This window comes from Oxyura jamaicensis, chromosome 3 (assembly GCF_011077185.1).
Source record: "Oxyura jamaicensis isolate SHBP4307 breed ruddy duck chromosome 3, BPBGC_Ojam_1.0, whole genome shotgun sequence".
In the NCBI taxonomy this organism is placed as follows: Eukaryota; Metazoa; Chordata; class Aves; order Anseriformes; family Anatidae; genus Oxyura; species Oxyura jamaicensis.
In genome coordinates this window covers 82,159,567-82,171,906 of record NC_048895.1, presented here as the reverse complement: position 1 = coordinate 82,171,906, position 12,340 = coordinate 82,159,567, and the positions used below count along the sequence as shown (strand labels likewise).

General features: G+C 39.3%; 1 long non-coding RNA gene across 1 annotated transcript; it reads left to right on the top strand.

The window, feature by feature from the left end:
- The first annotated feature begins 2,793 nt into the window (after positions 1–2,793).
- On the top strand, positions 2,794–8,037 carry LOC118164702. Its single transcript, XR_004749619.1, has 3 exons — positions 2,794–2,959; positions 3,051–3,329; positions 7,586–8,037. It is a non-coding gene; the product is annotated as an uncharacterized LOC118164702 (long non-coding RNA).
- Positions 8,038–12,340: the final 4,303 nt, after the last annotated feature.

Genomic DNA, 12,340 nt, shown 5'->3' with positions numbered 1-12,340 from the left:
ACAGGTGTCTTTTGGTGGAAAAAAAAAAAAAAAAACAAAAAACGACTGAATATTACAATTGTACAGACTTTTATCAGTGGTCAAAGTGAAAAAAATGTTTTGTGCCATTCACTTATTGGAATAAATGCTGAAGATATCAAAGGAACATCGTAATCTCTCTCGACTATGCTATTGCACCATAGACATAAGTCAAGCTTCTCTCTGATTTACTAAATTCTGATCTTCTGTGAGCAGAGCTTCTCTTAAGCATTTTCTGTTCCTTGGCACTATTTCTCTTAGGAGAGACTAAATGCAATCAGATTTCTTTTCAAGCCTTCTCATCTACCACTTGCCATCTTCCAAACTGTTCAGTTACTCCTACTGTGAGAGAAACAATATAAGAAAACTGAAATGCATAAGAGAAAGAACAAAAACAAACAAACAAAAAAATAATTGGAAGACAATGACTGGAGCAGTTGTGACATACCAAGTGCTTAAGGTTAACAGCAGCTTTATATTCATAACTCCGTTGTGCAGTGGCTTCTGTTACACTGCATGCTGTTTATATGCTATTAATGCTACATACATTGCTTAGATGAATGGATGTTGTTATACAGTGTTTATTCTCTCTCAACTTATAAGTCCCTGGATATAAGTTTTCATGACAAATGAGAACATGCTTGAATGACACAAAAACAGAGTTTTCTTTAAAATGTATTTGCACCCATTTCCTTATGTTTTAGTAGCAGCAAGTATATGATTGATTAGAGGACTGTTTCAGATGCTTTATTTTCCCATGTGCAAATTCAGAGTTATTAATTATAATGTATTTAAGGGTCACAGAGGAGTAGGGGAGAACCTTGGCTGCATTAGCCAGTAATAGCTGTTGAAGCTGCAGGCTCAAGCTGAGCTTGCAGCTCTGGTGTCTGTGATGGCTTCTGTTTGAGGAGTCAGGAATAACTGTCTCCAATTTGAAAAATATGGGAAATTTTAAAGTGCTCTTGCCTCGTGTGTGTGTGTGTGTATATATATATATATATATATATATATATATATATACTTAAATTTGAATCCATACCCTATGTATCTACAGGAAGCACCTTGTATATGAAACTGCAACATAGAGGTAATTGCAGAGGACTTGAAAGCTCAGCTTTTGGCAGAAAAGTTCTTTTGGTGTCTTTTTTGGCATCCCTGCCTATGGCAGGGAGGTTGGAACTAGATGATCTTTGAGGTACTTTCCAACCCAGGCCGTTCTATGATTTTATTATTATTATTATTTTTTATTTTTCTCATGAATCAGCAACATGGTGGTCCTAGAGAGCCATGGTGAGACTGCCTTGCCTTGGCAGATCTCATTGTCTATCTGGGGGAATCAAAGGCCTAAAACACCAGCTATACTGCTCCATCTGCAGCTCTGGCTGCAGATACTGGCATGCTCCAGCTTGTTTAGCTTGATGTATCTCTTCAGCCAAGGTGATCGGTACCACTCTGCAGTCTTGTTTCATTGCTCCTGCTCCTTGCCTTTTTCTCTTCTGCACTCAGCCTCAGCTTAAAACCAGCACGGAGAGTGAAAGGTGTTCAGTGACAAGCACTTGTAGAGCAGATTGAGTCCTGCTGCACTTTAATGTGTGGAACAAGACCTTAAACAATCATCTGAAGATAAATACATCATCAATGGAGATGAGAGACTTGTACCAGCCTACTTTCTTATTTTTTGCCTTCTTTGGTTCTTTCTGAGCAGCAGAAAAGCACTAGTGGAAACCAACAGGCCCCAGTTCAGCCAAGTGTGCTCTGGACTTGCTTAAGTCCCCCTAATCCACTGGTGTGTGGATGCTGGACAGAGGGAAGAGTCTGCCGTGGGCTGAGTCACTGTCCTCAGCAGACCTGGTCCTTTCTACAGGGGCAATTGGCTTCATCACAGATCTGAGCACTGGGGTGTTCTTACATTATAGGTGTTCAGGTCTGTGTCTGTTCTAGCAGTTTATTTCTTATTACATTAATGGCATAGCTTTGTGTAAATAAACAAAGTCTTAGTTTCCTGGGAAAAATGATGCTTACATAGCACTTACAGTTCTCAAAGAACCTCTGTTCAATCTCCACACTAATGTGGTTTCACAAGAAGACTGAGATTATTTTATTGCCCCAGGATGCCAGGAAATTTTCATTTGACTTCCTCAGATCTCTAGGATAAAAGTGGGACAGTAAAGAAAAGAATTCCCTTTGCTGTCTTAGATTTCTGTTCTTCAGGAAAATATGTTATGTTTGCTAAGATCTGATATTCTGTAGTTTATTTTTAACTTAGTGACAGTATTATTTTACTTTTTTTTTTTTTTTTTTTTTTTTTTTTTTTTTTTCCACAGAGGAATATCTTGCCCTCTGCTGCTTCCTGTTCCTGGCCTTTCTTTATAGGCTTCTTTTTCTGTGCAGAGAGTAGATAATTCTTTTCACGCTTCACTAATTTTATTCATTGTACATTTGCTGGAGTCATGTGCAAGGTTTGTTGTTGCTGAAAACATTATGCCATGGCACTCTGTTAGCTATCATGAGGTGATATCATGAGCACTTGATGAGGAACCACACATCTTCAAAACAAAAAGTCTCCAAACCCCAAAGCAAATCCAAGCCCAGCATTTTAACCCAACATGAATTTCGAGAGCAACTCCCTCCAAAAGTTTTTTTTTTTTCTCCTTTTTGACCAAACCAGGCTCAAAAGGGACAGAAGACACCTGATTGCAGCCAGATTTGCCTCAGCATCACAGGAGCATTTACGGCATTTGCTGTGGGAATAAAAGGCAGCAGGGAACTATTTCTCATGTCTTTTACTGCTCCTCCAGCTCCAGAAGATGCTCTTTTTCACCTTGGTACTAGGATCCACAAGGAGCGAGGGTAGCGAATGCAGGAAACAGCAAGAGCATTTCCATCAGAAGGGTGATAGAGACAGGATGCGTCACTGCTCACTGGCTCAGGCCATTTTAAGGTGGCATTGTATTGCTGAGGTGATATAAAGTAGTCTTGGAGAAACTGGCTCCCAGGCTTACCAACACGTGCTCTTTCTTTTTCTGGTTCAGAAAAAAACAAACAAACAAAAAACACAAAACACAGTATTAAAGCAGGGCATATGTTTCAGAGGTGGCTTGGGAGAAAAGATGAAATACTGAATTTAAAGAGTTTGAAGCTTGGTTGTGGGTAACTGTGATCTGGGATATATATTTTAGAAACTGTATGGGTCACCAACATGAAAATACCTCTTTTTTTTTTTTTTTTTTTTTTTTTTTTTTTCCAGCTAAACTGCATTAAAACAAAGGTTATATTGTTCTAAGTACTATCTCATGTCAGCAATTAGTGGGGTAAGTCAGCATTTGTTCCATTATTGCTTAATCTGGGCAAAAACTGTATTTAGCTAGAGAAACGTCTTACTTGGCAAGCTTCTGGATCTCTGTGTACCCTTCTCCTAATTATCAGTTCTTTATTGAGATCTTCACAGAAAAATCTCCTGTATTTTTGGAGGTGAATGCTGATGGCAGCTGGCTGCAGGGAGCAGCGTGTGGGCTGGGTGAGAGAGGTGATGGTTTCTGTTTGTTTGTTTGCTTTGTTTGCTGTTTTTGTTTTATTTTTGTTTTGGAGGGTGGTGTGGATAAAATGCTGAGGAGCAAGAGTCTCTTCTGTGTCTGTTCCTATCCACTGAGAAATGCACAGAAGTAATTGGCATGAGGTTAACAGGAATAGTCATGGTTGTCCTTAATTCCCTTCCAAGGATAATCAATTTGCCATTGTCCCCATCAGGCCCAGAGTTAGTTCAGTGAGGAGGGTTTCCGACAGTCCCGCTCATGGGCTCCAGACGGAGGCTTTCAACTTAATACAGCCAAAAAGGCTTGCAGGTCAGTTTCTTTTACAAAAACACACTTTTTGTTGACTTAAACATTCTCCCGCAGCTATGCTTTGCTCCTGTGTGGTCACTTACCTTGTGTCCCAGCCTCAACCAGAACAAATGATGTATGGTGAGCTCAGAAGAGAAACACTCTGTTCCCTACGACATGCCAGAGCCTTCCCCATGTGGCTCCTGCGACGGCATGGTGAGGCAGATGAAATCTCTGGGACACAAACCTGTCTTTCTCAGTGCTCATTCTATGTCGTTAGGTTTCCTCCCATTTCAAACATCCATGTCTGTTAACATAGTAATACACTGACTTGACGTCTGGACTTTGGCAAAAGGCATGTGAGACCAACATCTTGGGAAGGGAATTGGAAGGCATGTATGTGAGTCATGCACTTTCTTTTTCTGATTTTTTTTCTTGGATTTTCTTTTTCCACCTTTTGTATAGTCACTTTTCTTCATATATCTGGTGGATTATTTACAGATAAAAAATAAACTGTAATACTAAAAATTCTGTCTCTGTTTTTACAAGCCTTTGGTGGCTAAATTGCACATGAAATGGAAATCCCAACTTTTGCTCTTGTAATAACATATCTAAAATCCATGTCAGGCACTAACTCCTTCAGATTTTATTCTTCTGCATACCCCTCATTTGTACACAGAAATGTCTGGATCATCTCCTGTCTCCATCCTGATTTAGTAGCAGAGTGCTGCAGTGGGACTTCTCACTGTAATACTGAGCCTTCCAGCACATATTCTGTTCTATTGATTTCACTGACATCTCATTAAAAGTTATTTTCATTCCTCTGTTTTTAAGAAATGTTAATAGTGTATTGGTTTGGTACTGCTGAAGGGATTCTACACAAAAATCTTTGAACAGTAAGATTGATAGACCTTAAAATATTACTTACCAAACTCTTTAAAAATAATATTACTTTTCAAAGAACTAGACTTCTTCCAAGCAGCATCTTTTGCCCAGCCATCTTGTTATACAAACATGTCCGTGGCTTTGAAATGGAAATAATTTATTCTAAATAGCTATATTTTGATTTCCCTGGGCCCCATAAGATATGTCCCTCAATTCTTATGAGGGCGTTGACTTCAGTATCTTGCATTTCTCATGTGCTAAGTTACAGTCTGATCTGTTTTTTCCTTTCTCTCTCTTCTTTCCTTTCTCTCTCTCTTTTTTTTTTTTTTTTTTAACTTAGAAAACATGGAACGTTTCACTGTACAAATGAAAGAGGTATCAAGCAGATACAGTACAAAGTAGAAAAAAATATTGTCAGAAAGCCATCATTTGCCTCCTTAATACTTAATATATATATACATATATAAAAATCTCAAAATATTTTGACAACCAATTCTTGTAATTTTAAGGTGACAGACAAAAGATCTTTCCTATGCCAGATGAACTTCCATCACAGAAGGCTAAAATCTTAGTCAGGTTATAGTATTAAGTATTACATTACATTCTTATGTTAACGTTTGTTCAGACATATGTTCTTTTCTTTCAAATCTTGTCGGACTTTGTATGCCGTTTTTATAAGACAGCCTTGACTCTGCACTAAACCATGCCACTAACACGTTACTTAATCTAACTGGCACATTGTAAAATTTTACACATGCGCTCATCCAGATAATTACACAATTAATTTTCACTTAGTACAGCTGAAACGGGGATAATGAAATTTCCACTGGTGTACTGTTACGTCCGGGGGTTAGGGGTCAGCTTCCTGTTTGGATAAGGGTGAGTTTAAAGAGGATTTCTGACAGTCTCCTTACTTCAACTGAGTCTAAAAACATTGCAATGGAATTTCAATTTACAGCTAAGTTCAATGGAAGGAGCAGATGTTGGGAGTGTGCCACTACCATTCTGGGAGTGCTTTCTATGCAGGTGTAGACAAAAGTCAATGTCCTCCATCCCACTCTTTATATGAAGACAGTGTTAAGCTGACACTTGATATTAATTTCTGCACTGAACTGTAGCTGCTCAGTGCTTTGCAGAACTATCCCCAGCCCGAACAGTCATGGAAAGTCTTCCCGTGTTGTATTTTTCTTTGCATTTTCAAAGAAATCTTCTACACAGACCATGAAAGTGGGGCTATTCCATCCAAGTCTGTGTGTTAGGGAAGGCCACACAATAAAGGGGAACGAGAAATAACTGAGATGAACTCCCATATCTTTGGCAAGACACTGGCTTTGGCATCAAAACATACAGTGGCATATAAAACCAACAACATTTTTATATTAAAATGCAAACTTTGCGACCTTAAAATTATAATGTTTCTGATGGCTTCTTTCCTAAGTTGGAATAAGAAGTATAACATATAGCTTGAAATTTCTATGCATGCATATTTACTCACACCTCTTACTCTGTAGTTGTCCCCCAAAGACTTGCTCCTATCTGCAGAGCTTTACTTTTCTATCCTGACCATTCCCAGATAGCTCATCTTAGCTGGGAGTTAGAGAAGGCAGGTGCTGAAACCCCGAAACACCTGTTCCTCCATGCAAGCAATGAGCCAGGAGTTATTTTTCTTTGTAGGGGCTTGTATGATGCTGTTTTCAATTTCTGATGAAAATAGTTGTGATAACACACTGATGTTGCAGAGCAGTGCTTACACAGAGCCAAGGCCTTTCCTGCTCCTCGCGCTGCCCTGCCAGCGAGGAGGCTGGGGGTGCACCAGGAGTTGGAAGGGGACACGGCCAGGGCAGCTGGCCCAGGCTGCCCAAAGGGATGTCCCATATCATGTGGTGTTGTGCTCAGCAACAAAAGCTGGGGTAAAGAAGGAGGAAGGGGTGGACTTTCAGAGTGATGGTGTTTCTCTTCCCAATGAATTAGTGTTCATGATGAGCTCTGCTCTCCTTTCAGTGGCTGGACTTCTGCCTGCATATGGGAAGTAGCAAATGAATTCCTTGTTTTGCTTTGCTTGCACATGCAGTTTTTGCTTTAGTAAAATGTCCTTATTCCAACCCACAAATTCTCATACTTTTACTTTCTGATTCTCTGCCCCATCCCACCTGGGCAGAATGAGTGAGCAGCTGGGTGGTGCTGAGCTGCCTGCTGGGGCTAAACCACAACACACCAGCCAGCCTGGGGCAGCTCGCCCTGCCTCAGTGCCAACCTGAAACCAGGTCTTCCTGACTTGAAGCCAGATGAAGGAAATGTCAACATTTCCATCGATGGCATGGGCTACAGGATTAGGTCCTAAGAGCTGAACACACTGTCAGCTGGTAATAAATATATAACATGTCAGAGCACTTCTCTTGTGAACAACTTCTTGTCATACGTATTTCTGTGGTGCTACTGGGCCTTGATCACAGGCTGGGACTTCACGATCCCAGAATAATGTGGAACAAAAGGGTTACTTGCAGGGGAGACAGATGTTTGCATAGTCAATTATTTTGTGCATTTCTTCTTTCTCTTTCTGCTCAGCTTCTTCAGTGCTTTTTATATCATGCAGATCAGAAAGCATTAGCACTTGTTATAGTAGGCCTTGTTTCTCCATTCTCTCCTTTCATTCTCTTTTAACCTCTCTCAAGTTTTTTTAAACTCATTTAGAAGTCCCACTTTATTCAAAACTTGAAGTTTCATGCTGTTTTCCTCTATTTCAGTCTCTTTGATGCCTTAAACATACTTCACATGTTTTTAAGGCATCAAAGTGTCTTAAATTATATGCTCTCCTTCCTCAAGTAGCTAAAGATGTAACTAATAAAATCCCTCCTCTGCAGACCACACCTTATGTTATCAGTGCCCAGAGACCAGCTTCAGACACCTGGAGCTACAGATGGATGCACTATATAACCCTGACCATCAGACCTGTCTACACATTTATGAAGAAAGGTGGAAACCCTCCAACACAGATATTTCAAAAGAAGAATAACAATTCAGTTTTACTGATCCATTGGGAAAAAAAGACACATGAACTGAGTTTACTAAAGATCCATAGACAGTCTTTGCATCTCCTTTCAACATCAAGGGTTATCCTGACAGCAAAGGGCATGTATATGCTTTACAAAAGGAAGGGGATGATATACTGCACTATAGACATTGCTGTTTGTTGGTACTTTTGTCTCAGAAGTCACAGCATCAAGTGACATTTGTATGTATGACATTAGTTGAGTGACTATGCATACACATATGTACCTTCAAACAAATAAAAGCAATGTGTTAATTATTAGAAGTTTTGTGTTATTATTAGACTTGATAGCATTACTACCTCAAAGAGCAAAAAATGTATTTCTAGGCTAGTAGTTAAATGTAAAAAAATACACCATAGATAGAAAATGTGTGCATTAAGGAAAAGTGCAGAAATAGTTCTATTTCATTTTGAAATTTGACCAGCTGTAGCAGCACCACCACCTTTGTTCCAACAGCGAAACATTTTCAAGAAATGGAGTTGGTTTTTCTCCAGGCATTAGAAATGGTAAGTTTTTATTTCAGGAGATTTGGTAATATCAAACTAAAATTTTACATGACTTAATAATTACTTTAATATACTTCTGATAATAAACATTTTCTTCCCTATTTAGAAACATCTTTCCCATTCTCACTTATGCATTTTTCAAAATACCACAGAGTCTGTGACCATATGTAACTGGAAAGTTGCAGAGCTGACTGCAACATTGAACACCGGGTGTGAGTGAGCCCACGGGCTGCTGCTGTGCTGCAATGCACTGCAATCACCTCTCTGCGAGCAGGGATGCTCTCGGTGGAGAGAGAGCTAAAAGCACATGTTCTATTTGAGTTCTCTGAGTAACCTTCATCCCTTCAGAAATTTTTATGTTAATAAACAACGTTTTGGCTTACTCTGTACTGTTTCTGTATCATTGCTGTCTGTCAAATGATGTGAAATAGAGGGTCATTTCCATTTAATTTATTTTTTTACAATGTCTGCCCAGCCATCTTTCTTGCTTCACAGGTTGCATGGAATGGGCAGCGTATAGCCACAACAATCTTCTGCAGCAAATGGGGTTTCAGCGCACACTCATCATGGGAATCAGAAACTCACCATCTCACTTTAAAACCAAGTTAGTGGGGAAATATACACTGGACAGAAAAAGAATTGTTCTATCTTAGGACAAGTAGCTAAAATAAAGAAAGAATTGTCCTCTGGAGTCTACTGGCAATGAAAGGGAGGGCCCAAAACAGTTCTTCTTGCTGGTAGCCTAACCATAGATGGCTGACTTCCAGTGAGAAGTATTCCACTGTTTCAAGTCGATTGTTTTTGTTGTTGTTTTGTTTTAAAATCTTATCTTCTGAGTTTCACTAGCTTCTCCCCATGGTCCAGGCCGGCAGGCTCCTTAAAAACCTCTGCAGAGATTTTGTCTGCATTCTCACGTCAGCAAATGATCTTTTGTTTGAAGCTGCCACACCGCACACATCATTTTAAAAGCCAAAATGGGCTGCTGCTTTTCTGCCATTTGTGCAGCAGGTATCCTGTCCTTCCAAGGGCTTTTTAACATTTCTTGCTTTCAGTACAGGGAGGTCCTATGCACAGCTGCAGGTTAATGGTATCTGTAACAAATTGCTATCTATTTTAACAGGTGCTCCTCCTGTTGCTCTGCTCCTCCAGAGCCCATTCTTTTCCTTTCTCAGGCATTTAGGAGATGTGCTGATGAAGGTACAATCTTTTGCTAGGCAAACTATGCAGTGAAGACAAATTGTGTGATGATAAAAAAAAAGAGTAGTTACACATTCACTGAGACTACTTCACTTACCACAAATTGCCTGTGTTTGTTTATGTCTCTCTTTTGGGTTAAAAATACATTTTTTTACTTTTTCTCTCCGTTTGCCCAGATTTTTAAAGTTTGTTATTCCTGGCATTCTGAGGTCTCATTATTTCTCCTTAGTTTTAATGTTTTTGTTTTGTTTTGTTTTGTTTTTTATTTATTTATTTTATTTTATTTTATTTTATTTTATTTTTGAGGAGGTGGAGGTGCTTTTCTTCTCTCTTTTCCCCTTTAGCCTGGCAGTCCTGGAGCAAGTCTATGTGTGAAATTCTCCAAAATCTCATTGATGACATCAGTGTTGGCAACTTCATTTCCTTCCCCAAGCCTAGAATAAGCTTTGGCTTTCTCTTTGGTATTTTTAAGAAACCTATTAGGTAATAAAATTCATGTTTACTATCTACAGACAGTTATGGTCTATATTGTGGCATTTAGCCAGTGTCTGTCATGGAAGGGTGGAATAAAGCTTCTTCCCTGGTGGAGTTATCTTTGCAGGAGCACCCTGTGCTCTTCAGGCCCATGATATGCTGGCTGGGAGAATGGAGAAGTTGGGATGTAGCAGCAAGAAGTGGGAGAGGAAATGTCACTCTGGGGCTCTACAAAGTCTCAGTCTCCAGTGCAGAATAGCAATTCTCCCTGCAACATCATGAATAATTGTGGTGGAAGATTGTTCCCCTTAGTGCACAGCCCAGTCTAGTTAAATTCTTAGTACTTCAAATGCTTAAAATATACTGTGTAGGGTTTTTTGTTTGTTTGTTTGTTTTTTCTTTTTGTGCTTTCTGAGAAAAGAAAATCACTACAAATGCTCTGGTCTGAGGAATTACCACAACATATTTTTGATATTGTAGTGAGTTTCTTCTCCTCTTTATTTAAACAAATTTTGATTAGGAGAAAAGGAACATGAGAGCTTTCTGTCCTCCCTTACAAGCAAAACTTCCACTTAGCACACCTCAACATCACTCACAATTTTGTTTGTATCCTGACAGCTGGATGAAGATTGCTGTTTTCCAGGAGTTGTGTCTGAACAAAGCACTGACATCCCTGCTGGTCATCCTAGAGGAGGCGTGCTGTCACCTGCAGAAGGTGTTTTCCCTGGTGTTGTGGACAGCAGGCTGCTGGATTGCACACCTACACTGCCTGGGTCTGCCAGTAGTTGGGACCTCTCAGAAGAGATCCTGAACCCACACCGAGCATCTTTAGGATGTGCGGAGGGGTCCTGGGCATCCCCACATTCCTAGTCCAGAGCCTGGTCTCTGGGGAGCTCAGAGCTGCTGCTCTCCATGCTCAGGAAAGCCAGGCAGGCTGGCCACAAAGGCTATAGATGTACCATTGGCAAACAAGACTCCTTCTCTTGTAACAGGAGTCAAAAATTTGTCACAGCTGCCCCTGCAACTAGTGGGCATTGTCCCTAACCCGAGTGAGCTGCAAAACCCTAGAAATTACAGGAGTTTAGTGCTAACTGTTTCACTGGTGCATGAGGAGCAGGTAAGCTCATGGAAAAGAGCATCACTGGGTGGTAATAGGGACATGGAAATCACCACTAGTTCACAGAGTCCAATGTGACTCCTCCATGTCACAACTGGAGAAAGGTGACAGGACTGAGAGGACAAAGTCCAGTATATGTGTGCTCTGCTCTTATGAGTCCTATATTCTTCCCTAGACTTTCCCTTTTGGGTAGCATGAGAGGCAGGCTGCTGGCTCAGATGGACCTTTGGTCTCTTGCAGTACAGCTGACTGATGTTCTCAAGAGAATGGCACAGATAATATCCCCCTGTGGTGAGTGCTCTGCTTCTGAGATGTATCGACACATTTTTATGCTACTTTTGGGCATAAGCAGTTCATCTAAAACAGTAGCAGATCCCCAAATGGGTTTCCTTTGAACAGACATCTGCAAAGTTTCCTCCTACTGCAGAGATAGGGTATTGAGTGGAAAAAAAAATCACAAGATTTTCTGAACAAACATTCTGGAAAGATATTTATTTATTGATTTATCTATTTATTTATTTTCTGAACCACAACTTGATTTTCATGTCCAAACTTGGTCAGTTGATATGTTTTTTTCATAAAAATGTGGAATGTTTTGAGTCTAAATTAACACCTTTAGCTTTACTTAGTGAGAAAGCCAGCTTATTACTCCCAAATAATTTACAAACAATATTATTATATGAACAAAAAGAATTTAATGTAATCTGGCATTTATGACTTCCACATAACATCAGCTGCTAAAGTAAGAAAACAACAAAAATACCCCTTATATTCAGAAAAAAAAAAAAAAAAAACACCTTAAACTAATAAGCATGTTCCTAATATTAAAATCAAGTCAGAGATTCTATTCACTTTCATTACATATAATTTATGACACTTGGATGTAGTTTAATAAGGTCATAAAAATGCCAGTTGTGGTATCTCATAATACTTTTTATAAACTGGTTTTACAGTCTACCCTTTGTTCCAAAGTTCAAAGTGACAATTGAAATGTGCAGGTTGCCCAGGGGTTCAGACTTTTTGCTGGAAGTACTGACTGGTGAATACCTTAATTTCTAATATTTATTTTTTTTTTCAAAATCTTGGTAATTTGGGGGAACATTCCTTTCCTCCAGATGTGCCAAAGCTGATATTTTTCAATTTAAATAAAAATATCAAGAATTCAGTAAAAGGAACACATTTTATTGCTGTATACTTTTTCTTTCTTTTTCTTTCTTTTTCTTTCTTTCTTTTTCTTTTTCTTTTTCTTTTTCTTTTTCTTTTTCTTTTTCT